The following is a 25284-nucleotide window of genomic DNA, read 5'->3' as shown; positions in this document are numbered from 1 at the left end:
ACATACCCTAAAATGTTTAAAATAATAATAACAAAAAGTTTACTATTATAATCAAGTAATTTTATCAACCAAAGCATAATATATTTTCTTAGAATATGGAAAAAGATAACAGCTTTCTGATAATGGACTTTGCATTTTCATAATATTTTTCAAGTACCTGGAGGAAAAAGGCATTTTTATACCTGTGAAAACCAGTTTATGGGGTCAAAATGCAAGCTCTTTCCACATTCTAATAATCTATGAGGATTTATTTAGAAGTGTCCATAATCTGGAACTTTCCAAAGATGAACACTAACTGAACACATTTCTTTCAAACCCTAAACACACAAGTGAAAAAGGCCTTACTCGTAAAAACAAATACCTTAAGCGTCCAGAGCCAAACAGGCAAGACGAAAAGGTATTTGCAGGAAGTACTGCTCAGAGGTTGACCTGTTGTTACAGGTCTATAAGCAGGTGACAGAGCAAGCGCCCAGAAGGAGGGCGGAAAGCTAAAAGGCAAAGCTGGACAAAAGCACGCGGTGGCCCAGAGCAAGCACCAAGGCAAGGAGACGCTCTCTGCCAGCAGAGGAACTGCGGGGCTGGGCCCTGGAGCCCTGCTAAGAATTAGAAAGAAAAACAACAAACACAAAGCTATAAAGAGATAACGCACACCCCCACCAGCACATTGCCTATTTTAGGGATTGGCACCCTTTCCGGGTGTCTCAGATGCTGGGTAGAAGAGCAAAGCTCAACTCCATGAGAACAGAAAAGAAAAAAAGGTTTCAGAAGTTAAAACGCAGCCACACCACTCAAATGGGTCGCAGTGTTGCCAGTCTAGCCTGTACTTGGAAGATAAGGAGAAATTGGAACACATCTTTTTCAAAACCTCAAAGAAACATCAAGTCTTATTTGAAACACAGCAGGAAAAATCACTACAACATTACTGGTACATCTCTGGAGAGAGCAAGAAATGAAATAAAAACTAATTAACCTCATACTACAGCTTTATCTCATCCGAGCAAAAACTGGACTGTTCCGGAGATACTAGAAGCAATGGCCCATTTCTGGGTTGTTTCATGTAGGTGTCTGATCAGGTAGGAGTTCTATAAACTGATGATGGATGATGCAATTGCCGTCGTGTCTTTTCTGTAATGCGTGACCCAGCACCTACTGCGGTGCTATGTATATAATGTTGACTTTTGTAAAAACAGTCTTATTCAGTATCTGCTGAACTATCTGAAAAAAAGGTTTTAAAGTTAAGGTTACCTCTTGTCCACTAGAATCTCCCTTCTATGGACCATCTTACACCCATTAAAAAAAGGAGTATCTCTCATCATCTCTAGAGAGGAAAGCTTCAGCCATATGTACCCATGCTGCCCAGAGTGTAGCAGATACTGTTGGTGGCTCATCCTACATCCCCTTTCTTGACTGAACCCCTCTTTTGTTTAAGTACCCACCTCTCCTGCCTATAGCCATGTGCTTCAGGGAAAAGTCAACCTTATTTTAATTTGCAGGAAGTAGACTCTGATTTCTAAACCAATCATGGTAACTGGTTTAGAATGGACATGTGACAATAGTTCTTCCCAATGAAACATGAGAAATCTAACTGGGGGCTTCTGGGGAAAGAGCTCCTAAGAAAAGTATGTTTCTCCCTGCACTCTCTTCTTCTATAGCCATAACCTTTTCTGGAAGTGCTAAACGGAACTGCTGAAGTAATTTCTGACCACAAAGGAAGCCTACCTGACAGCAAGGCTCCAGATCAAGGATGGTAGCGCTGAGAGACAGAAAGGGCTCAAGCCCTTGATGGCTCAGTGACTTCCTGATTATACTGCCTATTGTCTGGACCCCACCAACTTCCAGATTCTCAGTGTTGTGAAATACTAAATCCCCTTATGATTTAAGCTTACTTGGTTCAGGCTGCCTGTTTACTTGCAGCCAGAGGCATTCTAAATGACCCACACCATGGTGTCAGCATCCTCTTCTGGGCACTTGGTAGGATTACCGTTCTTGGCTCCATGTGGTTGGGTGGGATCATGTCACTTAAGCCATGTGAGCTGAAGCTCTCTGGAACTCGCTTGTTTCCCTTTGCAGGGCAACTCATAATGTTCCAGACAGCACCTGCTCTATCAGCCTGGAACTCTGAGGAATATCGTGAAATCCCCTCTCACCCCCACCCACTGGCAATCCACAATGAATATACATAACATGAGCAGGAATCAAACTTTTATTATTTTAAGTCACTAAAATCATTTGGGAATTTTTAGTGTAACATAAGCTAGTCTAATACATTTTATTTTAAAGTAAAAATAAAAACAAATGAAAGAAACATTAACCTGAGTTCCAAGTTAGCACAAAGAAGAAGGAAAAAACAAAATATTCTCAGAAATCATGTTTCTGTCTGCCCTACCCACAAGTCAAGAAGTGGCAAAGAGTTGGCTAAGGGAAAATGAGAGAGAATGCACTTGAAGAGAAAAACTACCTTCTAAGAAACCCAGCAGTAAACGCCTGGTTCAATAAAACAAAAGTAGTTACAAACTATCTTACCAGTACAATATTAAAGCAATTTTCTATCTAAACTCCTCCCTCTTCATTGCAAGAAAAGGGGTTACTTATGGAGAAGACTGGTCTAAGTAAGAACCCAAAGAAAGGAAAAGATTGGCCAACGGGCTGACAGACCATGACAGGCTCAGATTTTGGATGTTCTGGACAATTAAAAAAGTAAAGTGCTTTTCAACTTTTCCATATCTACACAGAATGAAAGGCTTATAATGATCATTTATCCAGAGGACAACAAAGAAAGGAATACAAAATGTCTAAACCTTAATAGCCTACAAAAAATAATTATTAACTCATTTGACTACATCAGTTATTTCAAAGTGCTACCTGGGTAACACAAAAACAAGAATCTGTCAGCTGTTAATTTCAAGAAGCCTATTTTGGTCCTCAAGACACACATTAGGGACTATGGGAAATGGGATGCTTTCTATCACACATTACAAAAATCACAACCTCAGCTTGCATTTTTCCTCTCTTAGTTTGCACATGGAATTTGGCATACTGAGTATGTCGTTAGCTCTCCTTACAGTAAAGTTAGAGGAGAAACAACAACTTCCATCAGCCTTTGGGAGCTGAGCAGCCCTGCTTTCCGATGTTTCTGTCACAAGGGCCCTCCTTCTGATACAACCCAAAGTAGGCTAATGTTTCTCAGACACCTTTAAATCTACTCCGCCACACACCTCAAAGCACCCGCCCCTCTCTGAGCATAACTGCAAAACTCATCCCTCTGACCAAAAAGCCTTCTTTGACAGGCAAATACATTTTATTACACAGACACCTGGTAGCGGAACAGCTCAGAAGAGTATGAAGGCAGCGGCCTCCACACCTCTAGGAGGGACCAAACTTGCAGGCAAGACCCCGCACACATTCCTGTGTGCACGGACACACCCTGCTGCTCCCCAACATTTACGCACAACCTCCTGGCCCTGGCCCCAAGCACAGTCTGCCGGAGTGACAGGACAGGTGACAGGGAATGCCTGTTGCACAAGGATGAAAGGAATTCCAAGGCAGAACAGGGACAGCTGAGCAAGCAGCTCGGGCCCAGCAAGAGGCCCGTATCTGCGACAGAGCACAACGGGCTGCCCCCCAGAGCAGGTGAGACGGGAGGGCAGCTCAGAACAGCTGCAGCGGTCGGGACAGGCAGGCCGGGCCGGCAGGCTGAAGGCTGGTGACACCACTGTTACAGAAACCTTTTATCCCACAGCCCTCATCGGGAATCAGAAATAGGGGACAGCTCAAGGAAATAAACCCGACTCCAAAAGAACTGATTTCAAGAAAAAGCAAAAGTCTCAATGCCAGAGGATCACAAATCATCATGGTGTCTTTTTCTTTGACCCATGCTAAGAAATTTTACAAAATGGTCAGATTTGCTTAGAGAAAAAAAGGCCAAACTTTTAAAATCATTATCTTGAGGAAACTACTCTCTTATTAACCTGATTGTCTGGAAGGTACATAAACAGCTGCCACACCACGTCATACCCTGAGTAAGGTGAAGTTCATCCAGAGAGTCAGGGACATGGGTAGAGTGGCGTGTCCTGTGTCAGTGTTTAGGCTGCAATCAGTAACTAATGAACTTCGAAAGTACCACTATTTAGCAGGGTACCTGAATGCATCTACACATATTTCCTGACACAGAATTGATCAAATTCTTAGAGGAAGTGAATAGAGGATTCAGACATCTGTCAGGGATCAGGACCAGATGCCAAGAACACTTGCAAAGTGTCCATATACAGCCTTTGGGACACTGTACAGACTCAATACATGATAGTTATCATAAAAATTATTACCAGAACAAGTCCTCAGTTATTTCCCTCTAATCAAATTCTCCACATATATTGTAAGTCTTATATGACTTACATAGACCTAGTTGATTAATAAACAAAAAAGAGTCTTTTTTGTTTTAAGTGATGAAATGTTTTAAATGATAAAATATTTAGAATAATGTGAACATAAATACCTTAAACAGCTACATTTTAACATAAAACATAAACATATTCATTTATCAATCTTTTGACACAATCAAGTATAAACTCACAATGCATTATCTGAAACATTGTTTCTGTTTCTTTAAGTGGGAGCCATGGATTTGTTCAACAAATGTTGAGTGCCCAGCTCAAGCCAACACTGTTCTAGGAATTAATAAGGACTTTGGCCTTTACTCTGAGACAAAACCCATTAGAGAGTTTTGAAAAGAGTGACATGATCTGACTTTAATTCTATCAGGTTCATTTGGTTGGGAAGCAGGGAGACAGGATATTAAGAGGCCATTATAATAAATCCAACAGAGGGACAATAGGACTTGAACTGAGGAGCTGGCTGTGGAGATAAGTCAAATCTTGTACATATTTCAAAGATGGAGTTAATATGACACTCAACTGGCAGAAAAGAACACACAGGCATACCAGAAAATAGCCTCCCAGCTTTCCTGAGACAATGTTACAGAGGTGGACAGTGAGATCAACTAAGAGAGCTCACCATAAAGCAAACCTTGCTTCATCTGAGAATAAATTTGCTAAGTGGTACCTTCTTAATCCTCAAACAATACCTATCTGGACCAATCACAATGATAAAATATGTAGTCTAGTCCCTAACAATGTATTTTCTCTCCTCTTCAGTAAGAGATTGAATTTAAATATACTATTGTGGTCAACAAGCTTAACATATCCAAAATAAAATGCACTGACTTCCCAACATCTCAGGTTCTTTAAAATAATTATATCCATCTAAACATGCTATTATAAGGCTTAAATACAAGTGCATTTTATTGACATGTTATTGAAAGCGCCTATGCCTCTTCGGTTCATAAGGAGGAAGTACTGGGGGGTAGTCCACCTCCAGAATTTACATCTTCATCTCTGACCAGTACCCCTGCAGCTGTGCAGAGCACAGCCTATAAAGCCATATTCCACGGTGGGTTCTGTTGCATCCCCACCCTACCACAAACCTACCTGCATGAACTTAAATATCTGGGCCTCGGCAGGAAGTGAAAACAGAGTACCTTAACCAGGCACTCCCCTCGCTCCCCTTCAAGCCATTTTTTGTTCTTCATTTCCACTGGAGTTAGAATCCAGTCTCAATTTTTTCCTTCTCGCTGAAGTCCTCCACCCTACCTTCATCAGCTCTTTCTCAACAGCTCTGAACTTGACCTCCTTTATTCCCTTTTCTTCTCACTGCCTCACTCTCTCTCAAATTAACTTAAACAGCCAAACTTCTAATTGGTCTCCTTGCTTCTGCCCCTCTTATTCTCCACTAAAGTAATCTTCCTGAAATGAATACCCTGTCACTCACCTACAAGATAAAGCCTGTATCTACAAAATAAAGTCCACACTCTACTTATATAACACATTAGACAGGGTCCTTCACATAGTGATTCTACCAAACCGACTCCAACCTCGTCTCCCTCCATCCCCTCCGAGGCAGTCTTCATTATAGCCACATAAAACTAACCACTTCCCCAAACTCTGAACACTCTCAATGCCTCTGTACAAGTTTCCCGCTCCACCAGAAGAGATGCTGGTATCCCAACTTTCTTCATCTGGCAAAACCCCACCATCTTCTAGACATCCTCTATGAGTTTAATCTTATATCTTTCCTTTGTTTAATTTCATGTCTTCTATGAAGATGGCTTCTCTGCCTCCCCAGGCTGAGTTATTCCTGCCTTCTCTGTGCTCCCACAACATCTGGTACTCAACACTATTAGAGCAGCTGTACAAGGTATTGCCAGTGTGGGGTTCTGAGCCACAGGGGCCCAGTCTTTCACATGTTTCTATTCTCTCCCCAGTGCCTACAATGCCTGGAACATAACAGAAGGTACATACATGTATGAGAAACAAAATCAGGCTCCAACCCTGCAGGTTGTTTCAGTGTAAGATAAATGCCTCACATGGCATTATTCTTCCAATTATTGGTTTGTCTGTTTGTTTGATTGGTGGGTTTTTTTAGTCTTGGGAACCTTGTGTTCTTCCCATAAGAGCCCCTTCCTTTAAAGTTCTTGGTAGGCAGGCATATTCTATGGGATTAAATCAAAGACCTTCATTTTCTCTATGTAGGCATTTTCTACATCAAGGCTTTTGAACTTCAGCATTACTGACATATAGAGCCACATAATTCTTCGTTGTGGGGGCTGGTCTGTGCTTTATAGGATGTTTAGCACCATCCCTGATGTCTATTTATCTAAGACATAATAAGCACTGTCATTCATACAAGCACATATCCTAAAAGAAAAACATCACACCATGAATAGCTATAAAGGACACACAGTAGCTGAGATCTAGTTTCTCAGTAATTACAACACTCATTAGCCAATATGATTAATGATAAAGAAAAAGGAAATGCAAAAAGGACGGAAACTAATTTAAACATTACAGTTTTAGCTCAGAAATTATTTTCCCAAGGCATGGAAACAAAAACACTTGGGAATATCACATAAAAATGTGACCTATTTCTCTTTTGTAACTTAATACCTATTCACTAGTAAACAGGGGCAATCTCTGATGCAACATTTATTTCAAACTTAACTAGGAACATTTTTGCTATCAGCTTCCCATAGTAGAAAAGATAACTTTAACTATATACTTAAACATAATAAAATATTGCAACACATTATCATTCCCACCACACACACACACAAAAATCTCCATTATTTCTCTCAATGAAAACTACTTAACAGTCAATTATTTGCCCTGATAACATTCTATTACTTGGATCCCTACTCATCCAGTCAAGGACTCCACATGTCAGGAATTCTTCCAACCATATCTCTTAAATAGCTATGTTTTCTGTGTTTGTAATTTTTTAAAATATTTCACAGTACAAAATACAGGACAACAAGCAACTACATTCTGCACTTTCCTTTAGTTTTCATCTAATTATTCACTCCTGTTTTCCACTAAAGATTTTACAAAGATGAGAGGTTGTTTGATTTTGTTTTGTTTTTTAATTGCATGATCAACTACAATAAGGATCTACTAAAACAAACAGAAAATCAGAAACTTGAAATGATACCACATACCCAAAAGTCCTAAAAAAAGATACTAAATATGTAACAAGAAAAGAATCTATCATAGACCACTCTCTGATAACTTCTCCATTTCATTTGTCAAGATATCTAGGCAAACAAAACTCAACAAGCTTGAACTTCCCTTGGTTTACAGAACCACCCATTAACCAAGATAATATCCTGGCAATTCAAAACTGGTGCACTATTTATTTACTCTCAAGAGCCCATCTACACTCATCATTGCTTTATTTATTTTCCACTACCACCAGCCTCAAAACAAAACAAAACTCAGATCATTCCAGTTCTCTTCCCTAAGTGATATCTATTTTAAAAAATTGGAAACAAGCAACAATTCTGCATCCATTAATCAAAGGTCACATATTCAAAACCAAATCTAAAATCATATCTATTTTTTAAAAATCTGCAGAAGGAATAAAAAGCATTCCTTGGCCTCTTTATATTCCCCTGTTTAGATTTTCAGATGTTCATTTGAACTCCTCTCTTGCTTAAACGTGTCAGCTCCTAACTTGACTGCTAATACAACCTTAGAGCTATTCTTTACCCACCCCTCCTCAAAAAAAAGTCTTTAAAAATACATTCAGTTGAAGGAAATAAATCCTTTGGAACACACTGCCATCTATTCTTCCAATGCCTCCTACCCTCAGCTGACCTGAAATGCTTTTTCTGGATGTTCTAGTACTATTTGTAAATAGATGCCAGAAGCAGACACAACTTTTCTGTGATTTACCAGGAGTTATCAATCCATTGAGTCACTTGAGAATTTCCTTTATAGCTATCTTCTTGGGTTTGCCTTTTGCCTGGAGTTTTGTTTTGTTTTGCTTTTAAGAAGCAGAGCAGGAAATGGAGGGGGAAAAAAGATCCACACAGTCCTTTGCCTCCTCCCCATCTTTTCCCTCTCCCCCCTCATCCACCCCTCAATGAATGTGAGAACTTCCTGCAGTGAGAACACCATGAATAGGACCTGGCATCTAGACAGGAAAGATAGTACAGGACTATGAATGCTCTGAATAAAGCTTCTATGCAGCCACTAAATTAAAGGAATTCAGGAGCTACACAAAGGGGCTGACTATTTAATGGATTCAGTCTTTTATTTTTCAGTATAATTAGGCAGCATACAAATGAAAGCCTTTCCCAAGGACTGCACTAACCAGGCCAGATGATTCTCCCTTACCGGTTCCCCATTTCTCCCCTTGAGTTGATGTTCTTACTCTTACACAAACATTTCACGAGGAAGTTGGCTGGATATAATAATTTAATCCACCCTTAACAAGTACAAATTCTTTCCTACCTAGAGGTCAAATTCTAGGGTACCTTCAAATTTTATTCCATCATAGATTCCCAGGGAGAAGGGGAATCTGTCCTTTTCTTCCAAACTCCAAGAGGCTTGGAATTTGACAATATGAGGCTGTAAAACTCGAATTCTTAAAAAGAAATTCACCTTATGTATTTATATATTCAAAGTACTCCTAAGCCTATGGGTAAATCTAAACATGTGCTGACATTAAATATAAGTAGTAGTATCTAATTTCAGGGGCAAAAAGTAAAAACAAAAACATTAGTCAAAAATTTCACCTACGACAGGAGAAGGGTGGTCAGAATTAGTCTTAAGTCTTTTTTTTTTTTAACCGTTTGTTCTTAAGGAGAGGATGCTGAAGAAATGTTAACTATAGACTTTAAGTCACATATTCAAGTTAAGTATTTTAAGGTAAACACTAAAATAATAAAGCAGATTATAAAATTTCCAGATTTAAAAAAAAAAAAAGTGAAATGAGAGCTAAAGAAAACTCTATCAAGAAAAGAGAAAGTTGGGGGAGGGTACAGCTCAGTGGTAGTGTGGCACTTAGCATGCATAAGGTCCTGGGTTCAATCCCAGTATCTCCATTAAAATAAGTAAATGCTGCTGTCCAGTTTTCCCAACACCATTTGCTGAAGAGACTGTCTTTATTCCAATGTATATTCTTGCCTCCTTTGTCGAAGATGAGTTGACCAAAAGTTTGTGGGTTCATTTCTGGGCTCTCTATTCTGTTCCACTGGTCTATATGTCTGTTTTAGAAATAGATAAATAAACCCAAGTACCCCCACCCCCGCAAAACAAAAACAGTAAAATGACAAGAAAAGAGAAAATCAAAACCTAAAAAGATGGGGGGAGCACAAAACTAAAAGTAAATGAATAGATCAAGATGTAGGTAAGCAGACTGAATTTTAAGACCGGTCACACTGTAAGCCTGCTACACGCTGTTCAGAAGGGCAACACCACAGAGTCACGGTGCTCAGAAGCCACAGCAGCAACAGGAAGGCACGCTGCTAAATGTAGCAGAGATTTCAACAAGGCTGAAAGCAGACGTCAAACGCTTTTCAGGAAAACGTACCTTCCCTAACCTGGCTCCAGAAGAACTAGAAAACCTGAAGATAGCTAGAGTCAGTAGATACATCGAAATACCAGTAAAGAGGCTACCAGGCCCAGAAAGTTTAAGCAAGTTCTACTTACAGTAGAGGAACAAACAGGTAACCCCGATCTTACACAAACTGCTCCCTCGGGAACACTCCCCAGTTCACCTCCTGAGGCAGTTTAAATTTGAAATCGAAAAAGGGAAGAATAGTTCAAGAAAGAATGTTTATGCCAATTCCACCTGTATAACATAAATAAAACAGTACTAAATAAAATATTAGCTCGTTGAATTCAGCAAAGTAATTTTTTTTAATTTTAAAAATGCATGAATAACTTAACATCAGAAAAATCTAAACATATAATTTATCACATTCCACAGATTAAAGAGAGGAAAAAAACACCACCGTTTCATCTCTAGGTATGGAAAAGTAATCAATAAAATCAATACTCCTTTCATAATTTAAAAAACAAACTTCTTACGCCATTCTTAACAACTTAGAAAGTTTATCAACTGGAGACTTTAAATGGCAAAATGAATTCCCTTTAAAGTAAGGGAAAAATTCAAAAAAGTCTCCTATCACCACTCACTGTATTTTTCTAAGTCCTCACCAGTGTGACAAGATAAAGAAATTTTAAGACCCAAAATAAAACCACCACAATTTGCAAGGGATATGGGGTGACTACACAAAATAATTCATAAGAATACACAAACTCCTAAAACTAACAAAATCTCAGCAAGGTTGCTAGATGAAGATCAAAATGCAAAAATAAACTGCACTGCAATGTATCACCAAACAATTTTTTAAAATCTGAATGTATCGCTTATAATAATTTTTAAAATAGTAATAAATAATAATTTTTAAAAACCTACAATATATAGGAATGGCTCTCACAAAGCATGTACCGGATTCCTGACACTGAGGTGCACACAGGTTTGCTTCTTTAAAAAAAAATCACATGTAAAGTAAATAAAGCAAAATGCTAGATCCAACAAGGCTGAGCGATGGGTACACAGGTGTTCTTTATACTGCTCTCAACTTCAGGTTTGAAATCGCTCACAAGAAATTTTTTTAAAGAAAAAAAAAATACTGCAAAGATAAAATTACTTGGGCAAAATCAAACTAAATTAATTGTTATTTAAGCACATCATCCAAATAGTGTTCACCTTATAATTTTCAAAGGCTTTTACAGGCTATATGTAGAAATGGAAGAAAATCAAATTGCAGAAATAAAATGTAACTAACAAGAGCAGGAAAGTGCTAAAATCTGAGGAAACCTCACTATAAAAATTTTAGTTTTTCTTCCAACTACCCACACCTCCAATTATTAATACAATAAAGCAGTGCATTAGGCAAGATTATAGTCTTCCCCCAGAGGGGCTGAAAATAAACCCAGTGGTCAGTTATCTAGATTTAACACCTCTGGCACAGTCTGTCTCTGGGGCTCAATTCATTTGAAATTAGTATAGTATTTCAGTTTCAAATCTTTCATTTAAACCATAGTTTTCCTCCAAACTGTAAAGACTCTTTTCATAGTTTTCCTTTTATCTTTATGTAAAACAGAAATATTGGCTAGCACTTATCACCAGTAACCAATTAAAAAAAAACAAACAGGAATTAAATGGGCAACAGTAACATCAAGAATTTTTCTTTTAATCAGGAATGTCCCCAAGAGTTGGTCCAGTGATTATCATTTCAGTACTGAAAGGGCTTTGAAAACTGTAAAGCATTTTGTACATACAGGGTGTTGACATTACTATTGTTGTTGTTGTTGTTACTAAAATCATCAACATAAAAAAACCCTCTAATTTCTTTCAGCATTACACTTCCCTATAATCCTCCACCTCGCTATGTGAGGATACTACACACTTTCAATAGGAGTTTATCATTTCTCACCACCCACAAACACCACTGAAAGACTCTTTAAAACCGAAACTCCTTACTTTTAATAGTATCACTTGTTCTTTTCAGTTCACAATTAAAGATGTGCAAAATGAGCTAGATTTCTTAAAGAAATGTCAGTTTATTGAAGGCTTAGGTTCATCCAAACTACATTTTCATACATTATCACCAGGTACTAAGAATTCAGACTGTGCTAGAGCATGCTACTGGTAACATGTTATTTATTTTCCTTGTTCTGCTACTCTTGATAAATTAAATATCTTCCTGGAGTCAAAGTATACAGAACCTGACACACCCACACTCTTTATAAAAGGTGTGTCAGTAAGCAAAAAAATGTTCAGGCAGCTTTACGACATACCAAAACAGAGACAAAAAAAACCTCAATTATAATTTTTAAAGTATTTATTAGTATAACATAAGATTATTAAACCCTAAAAACAGTATTCTTAATTATTATTTTCAGTAATACTCATATGCCAGGTTTAAAAACCTTACCAAATCATGCCAGATACTCCTATATCCTCAAGTCTGAGAGCTCTGTCCATGCTGAAGTCCTTTCCTCTCTCACACTTGCTACAAGCCTTTGTTAATGTAAGACACAAACCAAATGAGAAATTACGCTCCAAATTCTTAGGGCAAAACACGAAAGCCCAGCTAGCGTGTTCTCCAAACCACAAATTTTAAACTGAAATCTCTTATTAGGAAATCTATCCCTGACTTACATGTTATTAATGTATCAGATAAACATTTGAGAAGAAAAACCCAGAAGTTATTTCTAATACTGTATCGCGTAGTATAACACACCATGATTACACTCACTTTCTGACACTACATGCTAATGGAAGAAGTAGAGGTACGAACATCACTGAAATTCCAACTCGGATATGCATTACGTGAGTTCTTTCTCCTCCCTTTGTTTCATCTTGTAGCTTATTTACTGGCTCCTTTCTGCCTTCACTCATTTAACAAGAATTTATTGAGTACTTACTATGTGCCAAGCATTCTGTTAGGTTCTAAAACTATAAACACCAACTCCCACAGGGCATGAGAATAAATTCATACAATGCACTGAATGTGTCTTATGACAGATACACGATATACAAAGTACCATGAGAACATCAGTTGGTACTCTGACCTTTATCTGAATAAACATCGATTGTTAGGTGATCAAATAGCCCCAACACCAGTTTGGAGTCACACATGTAGCAAAAATTACAAGTAAACTACCATGCATAGAATTTAAGCAAGACCATGCAGGTAAGAGTAATTCCTGTTGCTCTAAGTCAGGGTTCACAAACCCTACCAGCCTTTGGGGACCAGGCAGGAAACCTACACAAGTGGAGTGCTCCAGGGACCTTGGAGAGGACAGGCTTCCTCCGAGAGGAGCTGCCCCTACTGGTCAGCTACACCTGTGGGCATCGCCACAGAAGCCAGGGTGCCCAGATCTTCTGATTTAAAAAAAAAAAAAAGAAGAAAAATCTTGATTTTTATGGGAAACTTTACAGTGTTGAATTGATGACAATTAATTTGGAAATATTTCAAACTGTGTCTACCAAACACAACAGGTTTGTGGGCCATACACGGCACAGGGCACTGGTTTTTGACCTCTGTTCTGAGTCCTCCAAAAGATGATCCAACTTAACTCTCTTGATCAAGATCATAAAAGTTAAGCAAAACTCAAAAGAAAAAAAAAAGTATACACCCAAACTTTCAATGTACTCCTGTTAACATCACAAGGATGTTACAAAAATCCAGACTACGGGAAATCACAAAATAAATAACCTGGTTTTTTCAAGAAGTAAACTACTAGAGAAAGGGAGGGAGGGAGAGAAGGGAAACAGAAAATTAAAAGACATTTAAAAGACAAGGAAAGACAATCACAAGGTATGGACCATATCTGCATCATAATTCAAACTAAAAACTTAAGACAACTGGAAATCTGAACACTGACCTCATTGAAAAACAGCAATTAGTATTAATTTTTCAAAACAAAATGGTGTTTACGGTTGTTTTTAAAGAAGAGTACTTACGTTTTAGAGATACTTAAATTTAGAGAATTTATAGATGAAATGATATATCTAGGATTTGTTTCAAAGTAATCTAGGCAGAAGCAGAGGCTCGAGGTAAAGCAAGACTGGCCATGAGCAGGTGACTGTTGACGCTGGGCGATGAGCACACAGGAGGAGGAGTTCATGACACTCTTCCACCTACTTTCCAAAATGTTTTTACACTTTCCATGAAAACAACAGCAAAATCCTAAAATAAAGAATTGTTTTTACCTCTTTCCTGTGTACTATCACCTGATCTCATCAAAAGGAAAATGATTCAAAAGATGATGACCAAGAGAGGGGAAAGGGAGAACAGAGAATAACAGCTTCAATACTAACTATTAAAAAACTAATTAACCTGCCCTTAATTGAAAAATAATTGATTTTGTGCACAAATGACCTCAGGACCTCTCTCTTTTATGGACAAAAACTGTAAAAAAAGAAATCCTAAGCAGGTATTCTCTCACTGAACGTCTCCCTAACAGGACATAAAAATTGTAACACTATATCCCAATTTCATTAAAATGAAAGTCATTGCTACGGTGCCAAGAGAACACACTGAATTGGTGTTTTTTAAATTTTCTCAGTCAAACATGCTTGCTGTTCAGCACAGCTTAATTGCCGGGGGTGAGTTGGGGAAGTTAGAATATACAACAGGGAATGTTTATATACTCATTCAGTGAGAGACACTAATTTTTCTTTTCTAAGAAAGGGGAAAAAAGGGAGCTGGGGTGGGATCAAAAGAGGGTAAAATAAAATTTTCTGTAAAAAAAAATAATGTGAAGCCATTATTAAAAAAAAAAAAAAAAAAAAGGCTATGCCTTTGTTATCAGATCATTGCCCCATGTAATTTGGGAGTATCCAGGGTTTCCAGTGCAGCCAGTGTAGCCCTCGTTGGCCAGGGAAAGCTAGAGAGATGAAAACACACGCAGGGAGTGTATCAGAAGATAGAGAGGTGGCTATTCTTAGGTGTCCAGAATAGAAGACTTAGCAAATATAGAAAAGATGGGGTTACTTTCATCCTCCCTTTATCCTTCTTACTGGTAAGATGAAAGGAAGTTATAAAATGATACTCATGGCACCTGTCCTTGAAAAAGACAAATCTAAATGATGTTTGATAACTCAATGGAATGGTTTCCTATTATTCTTAAAATCAATTCCCAAACACTGTGACCTATAAGGCCCTTATAGCCAGATACAACCAAGAGTGCATACCTACCTATCTTGTATTTGATTTAAGGGGGTAGAGGAGGAGCTATGATGACCCAAACCTGGCAGAACTTGGCCCCAGACCCCCCCCCCCCCACAATCCAGCCCTGACTATTTCTCCAGCCTGGCCTCACGATACTCTCACCCTCACTCACTACATGATACTCACAAGGGTCCTTCCTCTAGGTTCTTAAACATGCTGGGCTCCCTATCTTAGAGCCTTCATGCACAGTGTCCCGCATTTTGGAATGCTCTTCCATGTACCCCAAGCCCCCAAACCACTATTCATCCCTCAGGTCTCAGCTTAAATGACAAGGATTCATTGCTATAAAATACACTGTAATTTTTCCTTAGTGGCACACAATGCAATTAAGAGATCATTTATATGTGTTTGACAACTCTCCTCCTTGCTGTGAAGTCACAAGGGCAGGGACTATTTCTGTCTTACCAATGACTGGCATGTAATAGGCACAAGGTTCAAGAGCTATTTGTAAGAAAAGAAGGAAGGAGAACTCTCCCTGCACCAGCTCACTCTGCCCTGTTCTATGATCACCTGTGTCCTTGTACAATCTGCCTAAAGCTTCTGAAAAGGCGGGCAATCTATCTGACTCATCTTTCCACCCAACCTTCAAAGCACCTTATGCCTCAGGAGTGAAGCATTCAATAACTGTTTGAATGGACTAAGTAGATGAGAAAAAAAGACAGTATCCCACATGAAAAGTTTCTGTCACAATGATCAGTGACTTTTGAACATAAACAAAATTTGGGGCCAACAACTGCCAGTCCAATAAATATGACACTAAGTAAATAACAACAACAACACAAAAAGCAACTCTACTGCCATTCCACGAGGCTCTCCAAAATCAAAAAACAAGTCTTTTTTTTCCAATCTGCAATATTGCTGCTGTCTGGCAATTCATCATGTTTGATACGAAGAATTAATAATTACGTTTCTTTCTCAAGAGTTTCTATCCTATTCTCCAAAACATCATTATTAAAAATTTACAGAAACCAACTATGCACCTGGAATATAACATAAGCAAAAGATCTAGATACTTCAGTAAATATTTGGGCAATTATATTCTTAAGAACAACCTAACCACTAGCTTTTCCTTTGTTTTAATAAGAACAATTTGAAATCTCAGCATCTAGCCCAGTACCGAGCGCAGAACAGAAACTGAACGCTTATTACAATTAACAAGAGGAAAAATAATAGGTTTAACATGGCATCTTAACAGTATTTATTATTTAATAATTGTCCCCTAGACAATCTGATTTTTATCTTTCTAAACCTATAATTGATCACACCTTCATGTTCACTTTATAAACAGATTCAAGCCAAAAGTCACTTTGACAATCTAGGAATGGAAAACACATTCTTCAGAACCAGCTCTTATATCTGCAAGTATCATCAGTAGGTCATGAGAAAAAAATAAAACTATCTCAGAAGTTTTATTACTCCATAAGTGATTTTTAAACAGAAAGGAAATAGGACAACAGAAAGTACGATTCCCAACTTTGTCAAAGGTACAAACTTTCTGAAGGTTTTTGACCATCATGTCTCCACACCTACACACCCCACACCCAAACACACACTTAAAGATTAGGACGGAACCAAAACTGTGCTATCAAAACAAACCTGCCCAACGCAAGCACAGTCAAACCTGTAAAACAGAGTTGGCAATCATCTCCTCCACCTCTAGTTTACTATCCACCCTCCCCTTCCCGTGTAGTAAGATGCGTTAGGATAATTAAGAAAGGATCACCCTATAGGAAATTCAGCATAGACTGAAATCACAGTCACAGATTCCCAAAGGGGGGTATAAACTACAGTTAGCTGATTGATTCACTCAAGAAAAAACATTTCAGTAAATCTTGCGACTTGGTTTCTCCTTATCTCCTCGCTAAGAAAACTGAGGCCCAACTTCTTGAATATTACTTAAATGAATCTTTATATTCACAAGTTCTTCCTAACAGTCTCAAAGAAACAGGTGGACCTCTTCCCGCCCATGGTTAACTCCATTGGGTGTTTATGATTCTGCCTGTCTTATTTCTTCCAGAACTTTCCCTTGTTTATGTTGCCCTCTCCATTCATCCATTATCCGTAGCTTCCCCCCTCTCTCTTTCCCTTCAGGATACAAGAAACAATGTTCAAGTTTCTTCCTTCAGGACCACTTCCCTTCTTTCTACTGAAGTACAACTTACATCTAGCAGGGTACACAAACCATAAGGGTACAGTCAGTAAATTTTTTTATATGCACATACCCAGGAAAATAAAACCCAGAAAGATACAAAGAACATTATCAACAGCAGATGGCTCAAGCCCTTATCCCTCAATATCCCCCTGAAAGGTACAACTATCATGACCTTTCATCAAAAATTAGTTTTGCCTATTAATTGACCTTCTTCTGTCCTACAGTGTGTCTTTTATATCTGAATTCTTTCACTCAACATAATCCACTACCAGCACTTTTATATATAGGCATTCCTCAGAGTTGCCTCCTCAGCCCTCTCCTCACCCCACCTATATGATCTAGCAATTTCATTCAATCCAAACGCTTTAACACCTACCTAAACACAGGTAACCCCTGAGCTCTCAGACTACCTGGATGTCTTTAGGCACCTTAAATCGAACATATCCAGAATCTAATTCACTCTCTCTCCCCCTCACCTTGCTCCTACATTCTCCCTGTTGGTTGATGGGATTAGTCAGCCAAACTGGAAACCTTCAAGTGGTCCTGAGACACAGAATCCTGTTGGTCCTGTTCACACTACATCCCTGACGTGGAAGACAGTGGCACACTTCCCAATGTGGAAGATATACTCAAATTACTTCACAAATGAATGATAAATCCTGAACTATTCCTTCTCCTCCAACATACAATCATTTGATCAGGTCCAAGAATTCTACATTCTAAACAGTTCCCACGTCTACAGTTCTTCATCTGCACTGACCTAGTCTAGCTCTTCCTCATCTAGCTCCTAGGTGGCCCCTCAGTCCCCTTGGCAGGCATGTCCATCCCATCTACTCCTACTCCTGGTCTACTCTTTCTAAAATTCAAAACGATCTCCCACCTACCTCACCTGCAGCAGAATTGATTAATTCTGTACTGGGTACAACCTCCACATTGAACAAACCTCAAAAGGAGCATACTCTATACTGCAGTGATTTCTTTGTCTCCTACTAGGCTGAACTCCCTGAGGCAAGGCCATTCTGTCTTTTTGTATCTCCAGCTCCTAAGAGAGTGCTCCGTTACTAAATGCCCCACCAAGGCAGTCTCCAAGTCTCCAGTCCCTCTCCAATCCACCCTCCAGCTGGCTGTCAGTTAATGCCCTATAATAGAAATCTAATCATGAAACTCCCCACTTTAAAATGCTCAGTAGCTCCCGCTGCTTATCAAATCAAGTCCTTAGCATGTGAGGCCTTTCATCAACTGGCCCCAACTATCCTTTTTAGTCTCATCTCCTACCTCTTCAAATCTCATCACCTAACACCTTGCCGCTCCAGCTACTCCCCATTCCCTGCACACACCGTGCCCTTTTATCACGCTTTAGTTCCTGACATGCCCTTTTCATGCAATGCTAGTCCCCCATTCACACAGGGAGTCCTTCTCAGGAAGCCTTTCAGAGCATTCCACCTCCAGGGAGAGCTGATTTGTCAGGCTTTTGGGTTCCCTTGGCATTTTGTAAATCCCTTAAGGCATTTCCAGTTTTACTGTAATTGTTTATGCAAATCCCCCCTCCACACATACACACACACATACACACACACACACCAGATAGGAAAGCCTGGAGATTCAAAAGGCATTCATCCTGAGAGCTGCAAAAATTTAATATAAATATTCATTTTAGACCTCATCACTTCTGTCCATGGCCATAATCCCATTCTGAATGTGAAAAAAAAGGGGGGGGGGCTCAAGTAAATAAAGGTTTATATCACCTTCCTGACAGTTACTGCATATATCATAATAGGACCCACTGAGATCTGGAAGCTGGGTGGTGAGCCAGGTCCATTAGCCAGCTAAACAAATAATTATTGTCAGCCTAACATGCATTACCATTTCAAACTCATCCTCAGCAAAATCTACCCTCAACTGCAAAATATTCATAAATATCAAGGGCAGGAGACAGGCCTTCGTTCATTCCTATCACCAGCTCCTAAGCAGAGCGTCTGGTCCTCAAGCTTGACTGAGTTAATTAACAATACCCTCCACACAACCTCTTGCTTCCTACTTTCTGACCCACAATTCTTCCATTACTCCAAGTGCAAACTTGTCATCTTCGAGCTTCTATAATAACTACTATGTCCTAGGATAACGTCTACATCTGTCTCCTTTTCTCTCTCCACTGCTCTGGTTAAAGCTCTCAGTATCTTACTGAACCAGGCAAGCTCCTAATGGTTTCCCTCCTCCAGTTCTAATCTATCCCACTCCTGATTCATCCAACACTAGCAATTCTTAAACTGTATTATGCAAAGCAATTGCCTAGGAATCTTGTCAAAATGACAATTATTCAGTAAGTCTGAGGTTGGGCCTGAAATTCTGCATTTTTTTTTAATTGAAGCATATAGTTGATTTACAATGTTGTGTTAATTTCTGGTGTACAGCATAGTGGTTCATTTATACATACAACATACACACACACACACATATTCCTTTTCATATTCTTTTTCATTATAACCCATTACAAGGTATTAAATAGAGTTCCTGTGCTATACAGTAGGACCTTGTATCTATTTTATATATAGTAGTTAGGATCTACAAAATCCCAAACTCCCAATTTATCCCTCCCTGCCCCTTTTTTCCCCTGGTAACCACAAGTTTGTTTTCCATGTCTGTGTGTCTATCTCTGGTCTGTAAATAAGTTCATTTGTGTCCTTTTTTTTTTTTTTTTTTCCAAGATTCCACATACAAGTACTATCATATGGTATTCTCCTTTCTCTTTCTGGCTTACTTCACTTAGAATGATGATCTCCAGGTCCATCCATGTTGCTGAAAATGGCATTATTTTATCCCTTTTAATGGCTGAGTGGTATTCCATTGTATCTACACCACAACTCCTTCATCCAGTCATCTGCTGATGGACCTTTACGTTGCTTCCACGTCTTGGCTACTGTAAGTAGTGCTGCTGTGAACATTTGGATGCATGTGTATTTTCGAATGAGAATTTCCTCTGGATATATGCCTAGGAGTGGGATTGATGGATCACAGGGTAAGTCTATTTTCAGTTTTTTAAGGAATCTCCATACTGTTTTCCATGATGGCTGAACAAAACTACCTTCCTACCAACGGTGGAGGAGGGTTCCCTTTTCTTCACACCCTCTCCATCATAGATTCTGCATTCCTAACACATTCTCAGGAGATGCTGATCCACAGACCACATTTCAAAGAGCATGATCTCCACTCGGTGCTGTTCTAGAATAAAGTACCTAGCAAGCAGTCAACAAGCAGAAGCCAGATGGCCATCAGCCAGAAGAGGATAAGCACAGATGTCTGTGCTAGGTAAGAAACTGGACTAAATGTCCCCTGGTCCCTTCCAGTGCTCACATTCTGTGCTCTCTGTAGGATATCCATGATGTTGTCACCCATTTTTCACCTGTGAAGCTTGGCAAAGCTATACCCTGGCAGGTATTACTTCAACGATTGCATTCACCTGGTTCTGAATTAGTAACTATCTACAGACAACTCTGGTTTAGTCTACTCTAATATTACAATTGTTTGTAAAAGCTAAATAACTGTGCAAGGGGGTATATATACTTGTGCTTATGACAGTACCTTAAAGATAAATGAACACCACTACTTCTCTTTATGTATCAGTATTATCTGGAGGTTAACACCACTTGGGTTAATCTATCAGCTTCTTAGAACCAAGAGGCTGTCACCATTTTGTTGTTTGGTTGGGGGGGTGGAATGGGGGACCTTATGCACATCTACAGAAGCAAGAAGCAATGACAACTCCCAACTCTATCAGCAGCTGCGAGCCAATCTGAGATACAAAACACTCATTCCACCCCCCCAACCAAGACAATCCCTACTCTCAGAAATGGACTTCTGTATGGCATCGTCACAGTGACACTATCTTTTTTAGCAGTTCCAAGATACTTGTTTATAGAACTTTTCTCATTGTGTATTTATCAATGCGACAATACTATTCAGATTTTGGTTAAAAACACCAAGCCCCTCTTATGAATTAGTTGTAAGGGATTTTTAGCATCCACGTCATAATCACGAGGGCCGGTAATTAGTCTCCTTATGATGCTAACATTTCTGTTAATATTCCCCCATGAAAATCAGCTTGTCGGGTATTGATTTTGCTCTAATGAGTTAAGTGAGGTCTCTGTAAAAATTTGTCACAGAGGGCAAAAAGGTACAAATGACAGTGAAAAATACACACTGGCAGGTAATTAACCTGAATGTTAATGAGTTTGAGTTAGAAGTATTTTCATTTGAATTATAAGCATGACTTATTTTAGTCAGACAGGATCTGCATAATTTTTTTAACCAGGATGTTTATCATAATTTTAAAACTAACATAAAAAGCAAAATAAAGATCTTTTCCAGCATTGTCATTCACATTACTGCATGAGACAATATTTCACAGAGATGTTTGCCTTCCTCTTAAAAGAAACTCCTAACAGGCCATTAGTAAAGACTTAACTTGCCATGAGTGTAGTACGGATTTACAGCCACGGATAAAAGAGTTACTTCTGCTCATGTGAACACTTAAGAGTTGTGTATCCTCCTAGTCCACACAAGAGGGTAAAAAAAAAAAAAAAAAAAAAAAACTCCTTCACCAATGAAGATCCAGACAGTACACGGGCAAAGTCAAAATTAATACCCCCAGGGTATGACCAATTCATCGTCTTCCAAATTTTACATGAATGTGGGCTACATGACATTAAACTAAAAGAAAGTACCTGACTCTGAAAGATAAACACAGCATTTCCCATAAATCTCATAAACCCAAGGAAAGCAAAACTTTCACAGGCCTTGCAGAAAAGAATAAGAAAAGGTCTTTCAAGTACATTGGAGGCCCACTGCCAGGCTTCGGGGCAGCCTTGAGCATGTGCACATTTGCATTTTCTTTTCAAAAAAGCAAAATTAATATTTCCTTAACCCAGAACTTAGATCCTCACAAACTATGATACCAAATGAAGCCCAAATGATTCAAGTGGATGAGAAGGGCTAGATAGAAAGGGTTGGTAAGTCTTAAAGGATTAGACTGGAATTACTAACCCTACACTAGCCTGACTGGACTCTGAACTACTAGTAATTTACGGCTGCCCTTCAAACAATTCAGCATCCCGGAGATATGGCAAGAGGCTACGGCCTCTAGTCCTTCAGGGTGGCTCAGGGGCCTTCTGGGGAGTCACATGGTGAAGTCAGGAGTCTCTCCTCTATGGTTGCTACAGGCGTCTGTGAACCCCACGCCTCTATCAGAACACTTTCCACCACTGTATTCTAAGTGCTGGCTTGCTTGTTTCCACAAACATGCCCTCAGATCTGCAAGTATTTCAAGGGATCCTCGACAATTCAAATCAGTCATCTTTGAATCAAAAGCACCTTTGACATACTAGGTATTCATAGTAATTACTGGATAGAATGAATGGATGAAAGAGTGAAAGTGTATAGTTTGCCAGTGTCACCGAGCAACAGCATATCCCATCTTCCTTAATGAGCCCTAATTACCTCTAATTAACATTTGTGGCAATTTACTAGTACTAAAAATAACACACCACACTACATTTGTATAACATCTCACAGTTTACAAAGCACTTCCACATATATCATCAAATCTGAACCTCACAAAGTTCTTTGAGACAGATTTTTTTTATCTCCTTTTTTCTCTAATGAGGCTTAAGGAGACTTGGGGGTTCATCACAGGTCTCACATCAAGTAGAGAGGAAGCCCACAGTCAAATCTAGGTCCCAGTTCCTGCATCAGTGCACATTCCATCCGAAGACCAGGGCCTGGCTTATACTGAGTCCTGCTGTCCTGGGCACTTCGCCTCATTTCATTTGATCTTCTCAACAGCCCTGTGTGGCAGGTAGGTATCACCTCTTCCTACAGAGAAGGAAAGAGGGAAGTGGAGCTCTGAAGTCAGGGGCACAGCCAGAAAGCAAGTCCAAGCCTCAATTACTTCAAAGTCCATGCTTCCCAAATGCTGATATGCCCAAACCGGCCCCAGAAGGTTGTTAAGGACAAGTTTTCCACATTCAGCAAATCAAGCTATTACACATGAGTTAACTAGTTAACTCTGGCTTCAAATGCCTGGACTTGCATTCTGCCTGTGCCTTGCTCACTGGACAAACCCACACAAGGTACTAAACTGCTCTGTAACTCAGTTTCTCCATCTGCTGCAGGGGCAACATTATCTACCTCATAGGGTTGTTATGAGAATTAAATGAGCTAATACTTACAAAACACTTAAAACAGTGCCTAGCACATAGTAAGGATGATATAAATGCCAATCAGTTAAGGAAAAAAAGATAAACTAAGGAAAAGTGACAGCTTAAATCACTAAAGAAATACTCAATTATCCAATAAAAAGTATGGGGACAATTTGTTCTTTCCTACTTCCTATCTTTCTTAAACAAATGATAGATTATAATTTTGTAGCCTACAAGTAAAACTATGAGACAATACAGGAAAATATGGGGTATTTCTTTTTAACCTTGGGGTGGGGAGGTCTTCTGAAGCCTGACACAGAAACCTGAATACCTAGAGGAAAGGACTGACACAGAAAGAAGTGTGAACAGATAAAGAAAAAAGTGACTTAGAAAAACAAAGCTAGGTTCCCTAAACATACCCCCCAAAACAAATCTATAAGCCAGTAGGAAAAAGACAAATATCATACAAAAAAAAAAAAAATGGGCTAGAGATACAAACAGGCCAGTCACAAGAGAAATGTTACCAATTAAAATGTGAAAAAAAATGCTCTACATAATTAAGAACTGCAATTTTCTTTTAAATCAAGATCTTTCCCCCCAAGATTATTTGCCCCACCCATCCCCTTCAATTCATAAATACAACTACCACCTCAACACTCGATGGAGAACACGTGTGTGCGTGTATCATGTAAGCATGCGTGGGATGTACGTAAGGAAGAGAAAGAATGCCCCTCTGCCAATGAAAGTAGTGTTTACTTCCTCCCACAGGGAGAGATTCAATTTAGTACACAGACCTGCTCCTCTACTACCTCCAGCCATACCACCTCTCAGAGACCGCCAAGAGAAATTTCTTCTCTGCTTCAGCATCTCAAGTACATATTCCATATGCCAGATGCAATTTATTTTTACTCCTCTGTACTTCTGCACTTTAAAAAGTTCCCTTCCTCATAGTAAAAATGAACAGTCATCTTTGAGGAATTAATTGACTCCATAGATTAGTTTCCACATAAAACTTTTGCTTAAGTTAAATGATTATATTAAAATGGAACCTAATATAAAAGGGAATCTCTCTCACCCCTACAAATATTCGCAAGCTGTTTTACTTCTAACAGGAGCAAGATATTTCTGTTTCTCTTTGAGAGAAAGAGATATACAGAGCAGTACCAGATTTCATGATAAAGACTTCCAAAACTAGCAAACAGCAAAAGCCCAAAGATTACTAAGTTGTTTCAGTTTTTTACATCACATAAAAATAGGACTGTGTATGTGTACCCAGATAGGGCAACTGCATTTAATTGTGAGACGATACCATTTTTCTTAAAAAAAAAAAAAAACTGATAAAAGAATATAATGAATACTGAATCTATTTAATGAACACATGTCTGAATGGGAATTTTTTTTCAAAATCTGTTCTTAAATTTTTCTCCCAAATATTTTTTAAAAATTCAATTATTTCTTATTCCAACATTTCCATTCTTCTAACAATTTCAACTTTAAAGTACTGAAGAAATCACCACTGATTTTCTGATTTTCTAGCACTGTAACTCTTTTCAGCCAATTGTCTGTCTAATTTAAAGTTCTGTCATAAATCTCCCAAAAGGTAACATCACTAATGAAATCTAATTTCCCATTATGCAATTAAAATATCCAATTGTTCCATTAGAAGCCACCTCTCATAATCTGTCAAAGTGATATATATATAATCTCTCAAAAGCAGTGATGAGAAAGAAAATAAACTAGAAACACCTTGAATAGAGAAAGCATCAAATGTGTGAAGCACACTCAATTTTTTA

The 25284-nt window shown here is 38.8% G+C and overlaps 1 protein-coding gene and 1 long non-coding RNA gene across 2 annotated transcripts in view; both read right to left on the bottom strand.

The window, feature by feature from the left end:
* Positions 1-25284, bottom strand: part of PHLPP1 (PH domain and leucine rich repeat protein phosphatase 1) — a 186673-nt gene that overhangs the window by 151986 nt on the left and 9403 nt on the right.
* Positions 447-24878, bottom strand: LOC116660636. The gene is made up of 3 exons (XR_004316216.1): positions 24868-24878; positions 18879-18891; positions 447-6990 (listed from the first exon to the last, which is right to left on the bottom strand). It is a non-coding gene; the product is annotated as an uncharacterized LOC116660636 (long non-coding RNA).

The sequence above is a fragment of the Camelus ferus genome, chromosome 30 (assembly GCF_009834535.1).
Source record: "Camelus ferus isolate YT-003-E chromosome 30, BCGSAC_Cfer_1.0, whole genome shotgun sequence".
NCBI lineage: Eukaryota > Metazoa > Chordata > Mammalia > Artiodactyla > Camelidae > Camelus > Camelus ferus.
Note: the sequence above shows the minus strand (reverse complement) of the source record. Positions and strands in the feature narration are given on the sequence as shown.